Raw genomic sequence first — 18,078 nt, forward strand, 5'->3', positions numbered from 1 at the left:
AGAGCAACGAGTGGGCTCGTATGAGTTTTGTAAATGCATCCAAAACATTTAAAAACATTATTCAGGAAAACAGGTGGAGCCCCCTGACAAGAGAAGGAAAAGGAGGGATGCATAGGCCGTGGATTCAAAAGCTACCACAGTTAAGAGGCTTCTGCCTAATACTGTTTTAAGTTTCCTCTATGGCTTAAGCTTTGGTGCGTGAAGGGGCTTAAATAAAGCATTAAATAACAGGACACTTCGAACTAGTCCTCAGGAGAAGTAGTGGAAAGCTGTTACTATAATTAGTGAAATCTGGAGGGCATTTTGTTTTTGTTTTTGTGTGTGTTTTTGATATGTAGTTACTCCACATTTTCTTTATCATCAAAAACACACCTGACGTTAATATTTTTCTTTCCGTGGATTACTTCAAAAGGTATTTTAAACACGCTTTTCTAAAAATTCAGATAACTGGGATTCCTGAACAGTAACAGGAAAACCACATTTTAGTCAGTGTTTTCCTAATGGCCTTTCCTTTTGCATTTCCAAAAAAATCCAGACATAATTAAATCCAGACATAATCTAGATTTACTAATGTCTCTTAAAAGAGAGAAAGAGAAATAAATGTCAAAATATGTCCAAACAAACCTGCTTTACATTTCTAGAAATAAAAGAATGTGTGTTTAAACATTAAAGTTTCCAATTTTTGTACATACTTTTGTCCATCCAGACCTTAAGATCACGTAACTAACATTCCAAAAATCAGAACTCTTTAAAATGTAGGAAACGAAGAAAGTATCTAGGTTTTAGAAGATTTTAATATCAAATAAAATATATTTTACATAATCAAAAAGGTTTGATTTCCATATAAAGTATCTTGCTTAAACACAGTTCCCAAGTCACATCAAGTGATTTTATCCTCACATTTCAAATGAAATCTTGGTGGTCTAAAAACTAGATATTCTGCCATGAATGACAAGAAGCAAAGGTAGCACATATCATCGGTAAGTTTCTTTCCAATGTCACGAGTTCATATTTTTCTTGTTTGTGATCTCCAAGCTGGCAGCATTTTCATTTCCTCCACTCTATTCTTATGTATTTGAAAAGCAGGTGTTGTCCATCTACCACAAGAGCACTGTTCGCCATACCAATCGAAAGGACCCAACTTGGCATTGACCATCCATCACGCCCAACAAGGCGAACTCCACCTACTGTACAAGTTCAATGAAATTCGGTGTGCATTGAACCTGACTCTCTGTGATGGGCATGAGTGATGGTGCCATTCTTTTGTGGGCAAAGGCTATAGGACCACTTCCTTCATTATAATCCAAAATACTAGAACTGCGAAATAAAGATTGTCTGCACTTTCTACATTTGTAGACAACTTCATCTTTCAATCTTTGTGAAATGGTGGTTGGGTCAACACAGAGTTCTCAAGGTAAGTTCTGCAATTCTGGATACATAAAACTTTCACATAGAGGATTTAAAATAATTCTGGTCAATATGTTAAAGGATCTAGTAGAAAACGGAGATAACATGTATAATCAAATGCAAGAATTTCAGCTGACATATAGAAAGTACAAGAAAGAATCAAATAAAAATATTAAAAATAATCATAATCATGGTAAGAAAAAGAAGACTTCTGCAGGTTTATTAGTACAGGTGGTCCTTGAGTCACGATGGTTTGACTTACAATTTTTTGACTTAATGATGATATAAAAGCAATACACATTCAATAGAAACTGGCTAGGCTAAGCTATGACGTTCGGTAGGTAAGGTATATTAAATGCATTTTGACTTCCAATATTTTCAACTTATGGGTTTATTGGGACAAAACCTCATCATAAATTGAAGAGCATCTGCACTCTTGGCACAGCTGGGGGAAAATCAACTTGAAGACAGCTAAATCAAAATTTCACAAACTAAAATATAACAAGAAAAAAAATGTGGAGAGAGAGCAAGAACTTCTCTGTAACTTTTTGTAAAGGACACTGCTTGTAAATTGCATTAGAGGGATCTACATCATATCCCACAGCCTGGTATAATTTCAGTTGCCACTCAAACTCCTCATTCATCTTAACCTCTGGTTTGATAGTCTGGAGGATTCTGTAGGCTTTTTCAAATGTTAGTTGGTCAGTCTTCATCATAAAAGCAGTCACACTATAGTCACAGTATAGCCACACTTCAACTGACTCCTGCATGACGGTGCACCAGCACTGCACAGTCCTGGGGCCTGGCCGATTAAGGCCACGCATGGACCAGGTCGCTCAGCAGGTTTGTCTAGGGCTAGTCCAGCCCAGGTCCTTGACCTGGACACTGGGCTCCTTCAAGTCTACCATCAGCATGGCCTCAGGTGGTCGGGCTCTGTAAAGGCCACAGCTCAGCCCAGATAAACACAGTCTACACCTGCAGCATCTCTGGTGGCAGACCTAACACTTGCGGCCCCCAGCCTCCAACATGTTGGCACCAAGGAGACTGCAGCTGCCTGGGGAGGCTGTGGGTGTTTTGGAAGTCTCCCGAACCCCCTCCATCAAAGATTCTCAAACCTCTTGCTTTCAGGACATCTCTGTTAATCCCAAACAAACATAAAAAAAAAAAGTGAGAAAAGTCACATTATTTTACATCTTTGCGAATCCCTTTTATTTGTGACTTAATGAAAGACAACTGTATTTTTAAATATTCTCTGTAATCAATCTGCTGTGATATGTTCTGGTTGAAATATATGAAGAAAATTGGCCTTATTCAGATATGTAGTTGGAAAAGGGAGGAGTATTTTAATATCCTTATCACATAATTGTGGATATTCATCATCAACATTACACTGAAACTCAAAAAGTAGATGCTTAAAAATTTGTAGCAGCGTGGAATCTTAAACCATATCGATGAACTTTTACTCTGCTACATCAAAATCCATCGGTCTGTTTTGAACTTTGAATAGATCTTTTACCCATGCATGATTTTGTAACAATATGCAATGATCATTTGGAAAATATTGGTTCCTTGAATAATGCAGATCTTCCAAATGCTGACATATTTCATTATTCAACATCAATTAATATCACTACCAATCTCACCAAAGAAGTTTGGGAAGGTTTCAAGTTTACAATGGCAGATACGAGTTTTTCCATAATTCTAATTTTTGCTCGAGAGCACAAATATTATTGGCAAAAATTACTGTCAGTTTTCTCAGAAATGGTAACCTTACTTGTTTTTCAGAGAAATGCCTGCCAAGGGTCCAAGTCTCAGTAACTACTGTTCGTTGGCCAGTAGTTCACTCTAGTATAAATGATGTTACCTGAAAGCAGTGACTAATCCAGCTCTTGAGTCAAACAGCTGCACAGCCGCTTTGCCTTGAGACAAACATCGCACTCTCATATGTGCTCATGGGCTCATATGTACTCTTCATTTTGTTACTTTGACGATTAAAAACATGTGTCCTTCAGGGCTGAGATTTAGTAAAAGTAGCAATTTTACTGTTTCATCAGAAACATTCTTAAACTGACTTCCTCCTTTCTTTCTTTCCTCCATTTCTTTTTCCCATTTTTGTCTCCCTCCCTGCCTCCTTCCTTCTCTCCATTTCATTCTCTATTTCTTCTGTAGGTGCAAGGTGGGGAAGACTACAAGGACTCTAGTACAGTTTGGTGCCACTGCCTTGACTTGTACCAAGGAAGCAGCCGTTGACCTATGATTTGCTTCTCTGCCATCACTGAAAATGTCAAGGCAGTGAAAAATAATGTTTTATTATAATTACGAAAATAATTTCAACCTCACAGACCCTCTAAAAGGGGTCCTCAGACCACATTTTTTCCCTTTTTAAATTTTGGTGAAATACATGTAACAAAATTTACTATCTTAACTATTTTTAAGTGTACAGTTCTGTAGTACTAAATACATTCATAATGTTGCGTAACTATTCATCATCATCCTTTTCCATGACTCTTTTTATTTCGTAAAACTAAAACTCTATGCTCATTAAAAAAATAACTCATCATCCTTTCTATTCCAAGTCCCTGGTGACTATCATTCCATTTTTTGATTTCGACTACTCTAAATACCTAGTATAAGTGGAATCATATACAGTATTTGTCTTTTCGTGACTGGTTTATTTCAGATAGCATAATTTCCTTAAGGTTCATCCATGTTGTAGCATGTCATAAATTCCTTTCTAAGGCTGAATAATATTCGATTGTATGCATATGCTACATTTTACTTACCCACTCCATTCATCCATTGATTAACACTTGGGTTGCTTCCACATTTAGCTATTGTGAATAATGCTACTATGAACATAGGTATGCAAATTTCTCTTTGAGATTCTGCTTTCATTTCTTTTGAGTACATACCCAAAGTGGAATACCTGTATGATACAGTAATTATATTTTTAATTTTTAGAAGACCTGCCATACTGTTTTCCATTGCTATTCCATTCTACATTTTCACCAGCAGTGTAAAGGGGTTCCAATTTTCACATATCCTTGTTAACATTTGTTATTTTCTTTTTCATTTGTTTTTGTTTGTTTTCTAGTAGTAGTCATCCTATTGGGTATAAGGTGCTACCTCATTGTGGTTTTGATTTGCATTTCCCTAATAATTAGTGATGTTGAGCATCTTTTCATATGCTTATTGGCATATCCATTTATCTTTTTTTGGAGAAATGTCTACTTGAGTCCTTTGCCCATTTTTGAATCAGTTTTTCTTTTTTGTTGTTGTTGAGTTTGGGGAGTTCTCTATATATTCTAGATAATAATCCCTTAGCAGATACATGATTTGCAAATATTTCCTCTCATCATATGAGGTGCCTTTTTTACTTTGTAGCTATTTTTTTGATGCACAAATTTTTCAAATTTTCATGAAGTCTAAATGATCTATTTTTTGTTTTTGTTGCCTGTGCTTTTGGTGTCATATCCAAGAAATCACTGCCAAATCTAATGTCATGAAGCTTTCCTCCTATATTTTCTTCTAAGAGATTTATAGTTCAGAGATTTAAGTCTTTGACCTATTTTGAGTTAATTTTTGTATAATGTATAAGATAAGGAACCAAATTGATCCCTTGCATGTAGATCTAGTTTTCCCAACACTATTTGTTGAAAAGTGTCCTTTCCCCACTGAAACCTCAGACCATACTTTGAGAACTTCTGACCTCCACAGTTTAAACTGCCTCCTTGGCAAAGGCATCACAATCATTTACTCTTTTTATTTGAATTAACTATCCCTAACATGGATATACTGTAAAGGTGTTTTCACTTTGGTGTGAATTAGTTCATTAGAGATTAGTACCCTATCACTTGTAATGGTAAGCCCACTTGAGTTCTTGTTCCCACTCTGTCATTATTCAGCTATAAGAAAATGGGTGTTCATTTTCCCTCTCTGTACCCAAGTTTCCTCTTCTACAAAATAAAGACCTGGACAAGAGAGGTGATCTTCAAACTTTTGTAAAGCAGCAGAGCATCTTACATATACACGAGTCCTCTTTATATTAAATTGCTATGATTGACATAAGAGTATCACACCTAGTTGCCTACCTATTAGGCCGTCAATGAGACATTTTTTTTTTTTTTTTAAATCTAAAGGGTCCTAGAAACACAATAGCCTAATTCCCTTCTAAATCAAACATTTCATAGGTCTGCGATGTACAGTACACTACATGGGATCACTAAGAGATTTAGAATAAGGGTAGAACTTTTTGTAGATCAGGATATTGGGGTGTAGGCACAGCTAGAGCTAATGTTTAGATGGAAGAAAATGGGAAATTTCAAGAATCCAACGGGGAAAAGGCAATATGTGTTGTAAACATAGGGGAGGAAGAAGAACCAACAGAGGGAAGACGAGGAAAGCGAGAGGGGAGGCAAATTGTAGAAGAGAACTTCTGCTTCCTGGCTTTGCTTGGGGCCGTCTGACCTAGGAGAGGGACCCTCCCTTTACAAGCCAGTTGGAGGATGTCATGGGGTCATGGTGCTTTTCGAACAGGAAGGGATCCGTTTTCAGTACAAAAATAAATTAGTGGGACCCCAAAACCTAACTATCGCTAATTTGAACACTAACTCTTGGCCAAGAAATCTGAGATTTTGTTAATCACATTCCATAATCCAATTTAGTATCTAATCAAACCCCGCCTCCCTCTAATCATTTAATTCTTGTTGCCGGACAGCCTGTTCCATCCTTAGCTTCTGTTCTCAACTCCACTGCCCTATGCCTTCAACACATAGTCCTGTGCAAACACAAATCCCTCTCTCTCTTTTTTTTTGGCTTTCGACATTATATAATCTACGAAGGAGAGGAGTTTATATGGATTTTACAAAAAAGGATACTTTGCTCAGCATTGAAGGCACTAACAAGAACTGGGAGAACATATGGAATAATTAAAGCTGCTATGATCTTTTACGTTTCAAAAGCCTTTTAAATTCGAGTCATCTTTGGTCAACAGCTTTACAGTTCTAACAAGCAATTTTCACAAAGCGCTATTAAGGGTTGTAAACTTTATTTTCTTCTATTTCTCCTTTAAAAAATTCTTTTTAGCTGCTCATGGTGAGGAGGGATGGAGACAATGTATCTTTAAATAATAAAGAAACCATTTTAATATTCTCCTAAACATCATCCCCTCTGCTCCCAGCTACAAACTTTAACAGCCCAGCAGCTAGAGAAGCAAGTAGGGCAAACAATACAAGAAGAGTCATTATTGTAACTAAATTAGACCGTTTGTTTTCTTTCCCTCAAATCAAATTGTGTAGGAGCTGCTTTATTGCAAAACAGACATTAAAATTCCAGCAAGACCTCAGAGAGAAAGTAATTTCTATTTTATCAGTGCTGTAAAGCTGTCTTTATGTTCTGAAGCAGGAAATATTGCAAGGATATTTATAGCTTCGGCTCCAAAGCCAGTTTGAATAGAAATGTTACCGCGGTCGCTGGAGCTGTCATACTGCTCGGTGGAGCAGGGAATTTTAGTGAATTTGTGAATTACTGTTTCAGTCTTGACAAGTCTCTCAGTGAGGCTGGTGTGTGTCTGGAGCTGTTTGGTGGTTTGGGAGATAATGATTAAAGACTTGGATTTGCTTTAAAAGGAGATTTAAATGATATTCTATAGCTAATCAGTTTTGATCGTCAAGTCCTCCCAGAACAAGGGCAAGGTTTCCAAACTCTGCCATCCTTAGCTCCGTAGCCCTCGGTGGCCCAGCAGTGAGCATTCTCCAGCCCCCTCTACCACCTTCCTTCCCCTCCCACCCCCTCTTTGTCCTTGACCTGACCTTTGAGGTATTACGCCTCCTCATCTGCCTGAACTGTTTACAAAGACTTGACAGTTATTTACCATCCTACTTCTTCCCTGGGGTCCGCTGAAATGATTCATCATGGTATCTTGCATTTATCTTAAGCCTTCTTGTGAAATGTGCCAGGCTTCCATGAACATGATCCTCACCATCAAAGTGGAAAGAGCTTTACTTGTTTTACACGGGGAAGAACTGAAGTCTAGACGTGGGGAGACATCGGACTAAGGTCATACAGCGCTCCAGGACAACAGATGGCTGAGCATTCATTTTTCTTATTTTAGTTCAAGTATTTCACCACTGCTGCTTCCACATCAAACCAGTAAAAACAGAAGTTTCATGACTGAGGTCTAAATAGACAACCATTTGAGCAAATTCGTCAGAAAGTGGGGCCATGAATAGAGACTTTTAATAGCTCCAGGGCCACCCCAGGCTAGAAGGCAAGACAAAGCTGTGCTGTGCCCCAGCATATTACTGCTCTGAAAGTCAGTGTTGGTGGGGGTGGGGAATGGTTCCTCATGGCTTCTACCAGTCTTGGCAGTGAAAGAGACCTTGGAAGTGTGCAGTGTCCTTTTTAATAAAGCTGAGCAAAAACTAATCAAAATGACTTTGCTTTCTGTTTGGGGGTCAAGGGTTTGATTTACACCACACTGTTCATTACTCGACCACTCAGATCAAAGGCAAAGTATAATTCCCTATTAAGTAGTCCCTGGAACTGCATCTCAGGGAATCCCTCTCCTTTTATGGGACAAAGACCCTACCCTCTGCTCAGAATCTGCTGTTCTGGTGAAAGATGAGGCACTTTTTTAATAGTCTTGAACTGAGAAAGGAATAGCAAATCGATGTAGAACTTGCCTTGAGGATTGTCCCAATTTCAGAGGTTTGGCTATTCTCATCCAGTTTCTTGATTCACCCACATTCTTGACTTGACACTGAGTCAGAGAATGTAAGGGCCAAAAAATGACTCTAGAGACCATCTAATATAATCCACCATTTAAAGATTGATTAGAACATGGGTGTTTTACTCAGATCTTGTGATCTTTTCTCTATACTTGTGGTGTCCAAAATAGCAGACAGCCACAGGTGGCTATTAAGCCCTTGTATGTGGCTAGTCCAAATTAAGATGTGCTGTAAGTGTGTAGAATATGTACCAAATTTCGAAGACCATGTGAAAAAAAGAATGTTAAATAATTTTATTATATTGATTCTTATATTGATTACATGTTGAAGTGATAATATATATTGGGTAACATAAGACACATTAACATTCATTTCACCTATTTCTTTTATGAGCGTAGCTACTAGAAAATTTTAAAGTACATGTGTGGATCACATTATATTTCCATTGGGTGGCTCTCTGCTATGTACAGTTCCATCTTGAGTGTGGGCTCACGAAGGAGACAAAAAGAGTATCCAGACTCTCAATCTCCATGGGGATCCGACTCCATTCTGGTCAGGGTTCCCTTTTCCTATGAGATGTTTGTTCTGATGTGCATAAAACCCTAAGGAATAATGGCCTGTCCTGTAGTCCAGTGCAATGCAGAGCGGTCATCTCCCTGTGAAAGTTCAGAGGGTAAGAGGTGGTTAAATTTATTGCCTTTGATCCCCACTTCAAATTCCCAGTGTGGATATCGCAAATTAGAAAGAGTTTAGATCATAAAACCATTCCTTTCCTCACATCCAAGTCTAGATTTTCCTAATTTCTCTACTCCTGCTTGTTGGAATAAGCTTAAAAGGGGATATATTCAAAGATAGATTACACGGGCACTCAGCATAACAAGCAGATCTCTACCATCAAGGGAAGCCTGCTTTCCATTTCCTTTTATTTCCCTTCAGATACCATTCAGATACCATGGTTAAGTTGCTGCCCACAGACAGCCTGTATATAATTGAGATTTTCCTTTTTTCTTAATAATGATTTTTTTTTCTTTTATAATTTAGATATATTTGTTATTAGAACATTGTGAGATAGTGATATAATCCTTCACCTTTGGCCTTATATATTGATGCCAGACATTGGCGAGGATGCCTATACTCTGAGCAGTATCTCTGGCTCCATGGAATTAGATACCCTTTGATTCAGATGGACTTTGTGATGTGTTCATGTCACAGGCCCATGGAAATGATTCCCAAACTTGTCTGCACATTAGAATCACCTAGTGATCTTTTAAAAATTCCAAAGTCCAGTGGGTAGGACACAGGCATCAGTAATTTTTGAAATTTCTCATGTGATTTCGATGTGCAGATGAGTTGGGGAAGCACTGTCTCATCAGACAGCTGGATGAGAACCCGAACACCAAACCCCTGTCAGAGTGCAAACCCATTTAAACCGGATTAAGGTTATCGCCCCAGAGAGTCACTATTCCTTCTTTCCTAATAAGCCCACACCACTTTTTTTTCTATTATAATAATGAAAAGAGTCTGAATAGGGACAAAAATAGAGCAGATAATGAATAAGAGCACAACTTTTACCCAGTGTTTGCTAAGGGATGTTGGCTCTTGTGGCGTTGGGAGGGATATAAATTGAGAATAAATTTAAAAAGAAGGTGAGATTTGAAAAAAGTCATTATTTGTATAAATAAGTTTCAAATTTTATTCCTCTAAGCTGGGCTTCAAATCACATTACTTACTCCCATGGTGCTCACAGGCATCATGAATTGAGTAAAATTTAAGATTCTATTGGCCACACCAGTCTCTGTTCTCACTGAAGTGCTCTGAGACCTCAGATAGGATCCCAGAGGCAGTAACACTGCTGGAGTCAGGAACGGCTGAGGGGAACCATCTCCTATACGTTTCCTCCAGGAAAAGATCCCCGTGCGCAGAGTTCTGAGGGCTGATTGGACAAGCAGCCCAAGAACATCACACCAGAGCATGTACCAGAACTGCTTGCCAAGGTCAATACACCTGGTAAGGTTCTTAATTAAAATTTATTTTAGCTGCCATTGAAAATTGTCTGGATTCTGTAAAATACGAAATAGAACCTGGATGACAATTAGCAATTACCTATAACACATATTTTACGTATGTGTTAGGCCTTCCAGCATACTTTGAGACAGCTCCTACTGGTATACCTGTGTTTTCTCAGGACATGGAGCTCAGTTAGTTCAACAGATATGGAAAGACTGATGCAACACTAAGCTATTAGTTTCTGCTTCTCTGTCACCTCCTGCTCTTTTTACACAGAGAACTTAGAAACTTTTAAGGAGTATGCATTAAGTACCAATCAAATATATATGTATATACTAATATATGTATATTATATGTTATGTATATTTATATTTTATATATCATATAAGCCTACACTCTACCGCTCCTGTGTCTCTACTCTCACACTAATACCACACTCATGACACTTCTGATACCAGTTGTGTGGGGGTTTCTTTCACAACAACCAATTCTGTGACACCAGCTGGGTGTCCTGCACTTTAACTCAATTCTGACACTGCCTGGAGATAGCATCAGATCCCACAGGTTAAGGGCTCAGTCCCACAAAACTGCACCCCACTTCAGATGTCAATTGCAAGTTGCCACCTGTGCTTCTGATCCACCAGCTATTAATCAGAGGTTTTCACAAACCCCTCCTCAGATTCAATTAATTTGCTAGAGCAGCTCACAACACGTAGAAAAACACTTACATTTGCCAATTAATTATAAAAGGACAACATGGTAGAGGTTACAGATGAACATCAGATGAAAGAAATGCATAGGAAAAGGTATGTGGGGAGGGGCGTGGAGCTTCTGTGCCCTCCCCAGGCCTGCCACTGTTCCAGCACTTCCATGGGTTAACCAGCCCAGAAGATCTCTGAGACCTGTACTTTAGGAATTTTTATGGAGACTTCATTATATAGACATCATCGATCATTAATTCTACATTCAGCCCTACTTCTGTTTTTCAAGAATCGAGGCTTGGGCTAAAAATTCCAAGCTTCTAATCATGGCTTGGTCTTTCTGGTGATCAGCCCCCATCCAGGAGCCCACCAAGAGTCACCTGATTAGCACAAAAGACACTATTACCCAGAAAACTTCAAGGGATTTAGGAACTCTGTGCCAGGAACTGGGGTCAAAGACCAAATATTAGAACAAAGATGCTCCTAGTGCTCTTATCATTTAGGAAATTACAAGGGTGTTAGTTTTGTATAAGAAACCATGGGCAGAGCAGAGACCAGTATATACATATAGATTTTTTTTCTGTTATCTTACAGTAATTAATGCCAATCAAAATTTTAAGAAGCATGCATTAAACGCCAATTGAATATATATATTTCTATGATATCTATCATATATAATATTAGTGCCAATCAACTATATATAGTGTAGAGTTATTATGTAATTTAATGTTTACAATTGCCCTACAAAGTATATTTTATCCTGCCTATTCTACAAATGAACACTGAGACTCAGAAGGGTCATATAAATTGTGGTTAGCAAATAGTAAGATCACAATATGAAGTCAAGTCTCTCTGATTCTAGGATCTGTGCTCTTTTTACTAGGCTGTGCTCTCTACCAAAAATGAAAATGTCTTAATGGAGACAGTTGCGTGAGTGGAGGTAAAAAACAATACCAGGGCATTATTTGGAGTTTCCATAAAAAAATACTCAGTGTTTTTGTTTTTTGTTTTTTTCATTTTTTGCATTTTCTATTTTCATTTTGCAATTCTGCACCATTACAAAAGAAATGGAATCGGGACTTATGTTCTGTATTTACAGAGCTGTTTACAAGTACTTTCATAGCTCGTGATCTATCAGGTTTCCGAGAGTTAATGTATTTTCTTCTGAGGCATATGAATATTATGCTGGGATATTGGAGAAAGTTTCTGATAAATAAATATGTTAGGTTGTAGGTTGGTGCACATACTCCTTAGCACCGCACTGAAATTGCTTAGGCTGCTTCCTATATATCAGGAGCTGTATTGTGCCCTATGCTCCTTCTTAATATGCTGAATTCTTATGGCTCCCTCCCTTCCATTCATTCAATCAATATATATTTTTTAAGTTTCTCCTATGTGCCAGTCATTTCTTTGTGCCATCCCCTCCCTTTGCTCGGAATGCAATGGTGAGCAAAATAGCAAAAATCCTTGCCTGCTTCATTATTGGTGCTCGCATTGAACAGGGGAGAGGAGACAATTTAAAAATTATGTAAGTTAAATACAGAATACACTGGAGAGGGATAAATGCTATGGAGAAAAAATACAGAAGGGGCATAGAGAGTTGCATGTGTGAAGACAGTATGCAATTTAGACAACATGGCAAAGAACAACCTAAAAGAAAAAAATGAAGGAGCAAGTGATTCAGATGTCTGAGGAAGGATGCTCCAGGCAGAGAGAACGGCAAAGGCGGAGACTTTAAGGCAGAAGTTTGTGTCTAATGAGGCCAGATCATGTAGCACCTCGTATGGCACTACCTTTAACTCTGAGTAAATTGGTTGTAAGCTGAAGAGTGGCATGATCTAACTTAAGCTTTTATGAATTTACTTTGGCTGCTCTATGCAGAACAGGTTGAAGGTGGGCAAATTCAGATCAAGAAAGTCTTTTGCAATAATGCAAGAGTTGACAGGGCACTGGGCCAAGAGGATAGCAGTGGGAGTGGCAAGATGCAGTCAGATCCCAACCATTTTCTGAAGACATAGCCAAAAGGATTTGCTGACAGACTGGACTGTGTAAGAGAGAGCATTAAAGATGACTCTGTGGTTCAGGGCCTAAGCAACTGGAAGGGTGAAGTTGCTATTAGCTAAGATGGAAGGTATAGCAAGTACAACCGAGTTCTGGGGAATATTGGGAGTGCAGTGTTGAAAAATTGATTTCGAAGTACTTTTTGGTCACTGAAGTAGAGCTGTAGAGAGCTCAGGAAAGAGCTCTGGGCTAGAGATCTAAATTTTGGAGTTGTCATGATGTCAGTGAAAGCCACTAGACTGGATAAATACATCAAGGAAATGAATGCAGACAGAAAAGAAGAAAAGGTACCAAAACTAAACTATGAACACTCCAAGTCTGTGGACTGAGAAGGAACCGACAATAGAAACAGAGAAAGTATTGCCAGAAAACAAGAAGAGGGCCATCCTGAAAGCCAAGCGATGATGCTACATGTTGTTGATAGGTTGAGTAAGATGCCTCCTAAAGATGGATCACACTCCTTATACTAGTAACATTGGAGTGCATCGAGAGACCTGTATTCAAACACTAACTTTACCACATATTTGTGTCCTGGGGAAAGTTACACCTTCGGGAAACTCAATTTTCTCAGCTGTGAAAAATAATTGCTATAAAGGTAAAATGAGATTACATGAAAACCACATACAAGAATAAGAATCTAGCACATAGCAGCTACTCAATAAATATCAGTCGACTGAATTGAACCATACATATTTAGAGCTCAATTAGTTACTTATTCTATTACTTGACTGGTTTCCCATACCTCTATTCTGTTTACGGAATCAAATCATCATTATTTGACTACTGCTTCCTATGTGGGTTGAACACCTAAATACTTCTCTTAGATTTAGTCCTGACACCACACTGTTCTCTCGCTCTGTTATAACTAGGTTAATTACCCTGGATTTTCAAGTCATTCATTCAACAGTATTGTTGACCACCTACTTACTACATGAGATCCCGTGTTAAACATTGGTCATGACCTCTTGCAGCTCTGATCTTACCAAGTTATCTGTGATAAACTCAGACTCCCATTTCTGATTTCCAGAAGTTTAAATAAATCTCTGATTACCACTAACTAATCATAAAATATAAGAGAAATTACTTAATTTCCTGAGCTTCAGTAAACTTGTCTATAAAATATGAAACTTGCCATGCTGTGACTTAGGTATAATCGTTCACATTGCGAAAAAAATGATACTAAATACATGAAGTATCTTGGTCTTTGTCAGTTATATAGTAGTAATATAAATATGAATTTCCCCTCTCCACCCCGCCCCGTGTGGATGCCTCCCAAGATGTGGAACTAAACTTCTGCAATTATCCGAATGAATCTTGGAGAGTGAAAAATGGTGCACAAATCCTAGCAAATTCTGCTAGGTTGAGATTTACACTATTGGATTAACTGCATCTATTGAGAACAAATGTACTCCTCAATTAGTAAGTCTCTCAGCATGCAGATAGAAAGGTTACATGTGGTGCATAAACACACACATACCGCCCCTCCGCACACACACACACACACACACACACACACACACATACATACATGTATACAGACAGAGAGGCAGACATCTGGTCCTGGTATATTAACAAAAAGTTTAGAAGATAAATCAGCTAATAATTCAAACAAATTTTCATTTGGGACTCAAGTTCAAAAATCCTGAGAAGAAAACCATATTCCACCCCTAGTTTAGTCCCATGTTTTCCTATTTCTGTTTCTATATTCTTTCTTGACTTTTGACTTTGGCCAAAGGAAGCTACCAACTAAAAACCAGACCTATGCCTAGTCCTTGCCCATTGTGTATACATGTTCTGGGGACAACCTGAAGATAGCTTCAGAGTAAAATAATGGGGCATCCAGAAAAATATAGGGAAGAGAAAATACTTTTGTTTTTTTCTGGAGTAATAAAAAGCCACACTATTCAAGAAAAGTCCCCAAATTTTATTTCAGTGTATTTATATAAGGGTATTCTAAGGCACTAAGAATAGATAGGGTTTTTTAAATAAAAATATATTAATATTTTGAAAAATAAAATCTTAATTTTTAAAGAAATTAATGATATTGTGAATTCCTGGTCAGACTGACTTCCTTGATTGATTTGATCTAAACATAAACTTATGGAGACTTAATTATACTGTGAGATCAGTGTATGCTTATCGATTGTGCCTTTGACATGATTAGCTACATTAGATTTTGATGTCCTCATCACCCAAAGATCAGCTAATTGATCAAAATTAGGATTGGACTTTCTCTAAGGGCCATTAGTCATATGTTCATGGCACATGCTCTATTTTTTTTTCATTATGTAATGGGTAGGAGAGACTGAATTAAGAGCATTAGCTTTATGCCATTCAGAAATCTATCTTAGAAATGTTCCTGATGGAAGCAGACCATACCTCTCCTTCTAACACAACAGACACTTACTTGACGTGAATGTAATTGAGAAGGGAACATTTCTATGAGGCGCTTTACTCTCTCCCATCCACCATTGTACCACGGTAGATCTGGGGCCCCTTCACAGGTAATCCTAAACCCTACATCACCATCCTTGGTCTAAATGCTCTAGTCTGCAACTGAAGACAGGGGCAAATGCAGCTGTGATGTTTTTGAGTCCAGGTTCCAGCTACGTGGCCGATCAAATTCCTGTGCCCTGAAGCCAACTTGGGACTCCATCCATTTTAGTCAGCACAGCATTACTAATAACGAGGAGAACACCACAGAAAATGTGAGAGCCGTGGCAGCAGTGACAGGGGGAATGAGATGCAGAGCTATGCATGCTGGGAAGTCTTGGCCTTAATTAGAATATACATGTACAGTATTTATCTTTCCCTCAAACCTATAAATAAGTCTGGTGCTTTGGCGATTACTGATGTCTGCCGTCATTTCCCAAGGTCTCTGTTTTGATGAAGCACCAGGTACTGTAAAATAATATTTCTTTCCTCTCTAGTCTGCAACTAACCGCTCCTGTATGAAAACCTCTCAAAGGCTTTCCGAGTTGTGATTGGAAAGGAGAAAGGGGTGGGCATTGTCTTTTAGAAATCTAAGTAAGAATTGCTCTTTGGGGACCCTTCACTGCAATCAGAGATCATAAGATATAGAAAAGAGCTTACAGGCAAATAACCAACACTCCTACCCAAAAAGAAGCCTTCATCTTCATCATCCCTGAAGACATTTTTTCCCAACTTCTCCTTGAATACTTTTAGTAATGAGCCATTCATTATGTCCAAACACAGTTGACTCCAGTTTTGGACACACTGAAACCTTCTTCTTACTACTGAATTATTCTGTCTCTCTGCCAATTTACCCCTATTTATTGAAATACATGAACCCCAAATGGAAACTTCTCAATGTCCAAATTACTTGCCTCGTTCTCCTATGAGTCCCAATTTTCCAATGACTCATAGAAATCATTATAAAAAGTATTTGCTATCTAATTTTCTATCAATTCTTCTTTTTCTTTCTTACAACAGGAGTATTGAAAATGAGTCTGGTGTATGCCTTTAGTAGTCAACTAGAACAATGTGGATCATTTTAGGTAAAAGAGAAAAAAAATGCCCTTGAAAGACTCTCATCTCTGAAGTAACAATTCATAAGATTAAATGGTCCATAGGAGGGTGGTTTAAATGTTATGACACATGGACATCCTTTCGGCCAACTCAGAGGTTAAGTGTAACAATCATTGTTGTTTCCTGCTTGGTTTCCTCTGTCGACGTAAGAAACGTCCAAACCTGTAGAGAATTTTAATGAGTTTTTTGAGCCAAACTGATGACAGTTTCCAATTAAGAAAATGCTCTGAAGAATGGCAGTGTCACAGCTTATTTTATACATTAGAATCAAAAGAGGGGACATAAGGAGGGTTACATAAAATCACTGGTGGTAGATTAAGGGGACAGGAGAAAGCAAAGTGGGGGTGGAGGGATCGCTGGGATCAGATAAAAAGTTAAACAGAGAGACACATATTTCTCTGACCTTGGTGGGTACAGGATAGTGAATAACCTTTCTAGGACATACAGATGGTAATGGAAGAACAAGATAATAATGAGGGGTTCTGTGGTCTCTGCTCTGGTGTGTGTGGGTTGTGCCCGGAGGGATCTGGATAAAAGGGAATTACTCTGACATTCTAAGGGTATGTTATCTTAGATGCAAAAAGATAATTGACGAGCTCACTTGAGGTCAAGAAAACAACAAGCCTAGGATGTGACTACTGCCGTGACCTGCTTTCAGTCAGGAATTTTTATGTTCGAACTATCCTACGTGGTTACTTTCGGTCTCCAAGATTGTAGTGCCCACCATGCTGGATTTATCTGAGCTTGTCAGGTTTAGTATGTGGCCCCTTTTTCATCCATACCTCTCTGACTAAAAATAAATAGTAAACTCCTTAAGGGTAGAAGCTGGTTTTTTTTTTGTCGTTGTTGTTGTTTAGTATTTCCCAATGCATGTACATAGTAGGTCTTCAATAAATAATGAATTGTAATTAAGTCAATTCACTTAATTGGGATAGGAACATAGTTGTCTTGGAACCTTACTTCCAGCGGGTTATGTCTTCTACAAGTAAATACTTCTGTCCTGTAGTCTGGTTTTCTACTTCTGAGAATGTGAGATTGAAACATACCATCGCCTTCAGAGAACATTTATTCAGAAGGTTGCAGCTCTGTGCCTAGTAGCAAACCATCTCTCTACTTCCTGTGCCTGAGGAGATATCACCAATTCCTCCTTGGAAAGACTTCGGGTCATTTGCTGTCCATCTAGACTACTGGAGGATTCATTTGCCATCCTCATACCCCTTCTATTGAGGAGAAAATAAGTAAGAACCCAATCAGACCAGCCAGCAACATGCCCTCAGTTCCAAGCTCATTCTCAGTGGGTCTTCCATTCCATGTCTCCGATTTCCATTAGCCAGTTTTGTGCCTTGAATGACAATAGGCCTGCTGTTAAGCCACACAGGGTGGGAATCTTATTGGCTGAGGCTATAAAAGATTTTCCTTTTCCCCTATCCTGCTGCCATGATAAGATGGACCCCTTTGCTCAGAAAAATGGGACTATAGATATATAGTCTATATATATCACAATTCTCATGGAAAAACTACCTATCTGACAATGAAAAATGACTATATATGAAAATAATCTACAGGAGAGAGGAAGTGCTTTTAGATGACAGTAAATGCTTCTTCTGGGGACTAAAATGCCAAAC

The 18,078-nt window shown here is 38.3% G+C and overlaps 1 pseudogene; it reads right to left on the minus strand.

The window, feature by feature from the left end:
- Window positions 1-1,006: 1,006 nt before the first annotated feature.
- LOC102881886 lies at window positions 1,007-17,660 on the minus strand (annotated as a pseudogene).
- Between the last annotated feature and the right edge of the window lie 418 nt (window positions 17,661-18,078).

This window comes from Pteropus alecto, unplaced genomic scaffold, assembly GCF_000325575.1.
Source record: "Pteropus alecto unplaced genomic scaffold, ASM32557v1 scaffold101, whole genome shotgun sequence".
NCBI lineage: Eukaryota > Metazoa > Chordata > Mammalia > Chiroptera > Pteropodidae > Pteropus > Pteropus alecto.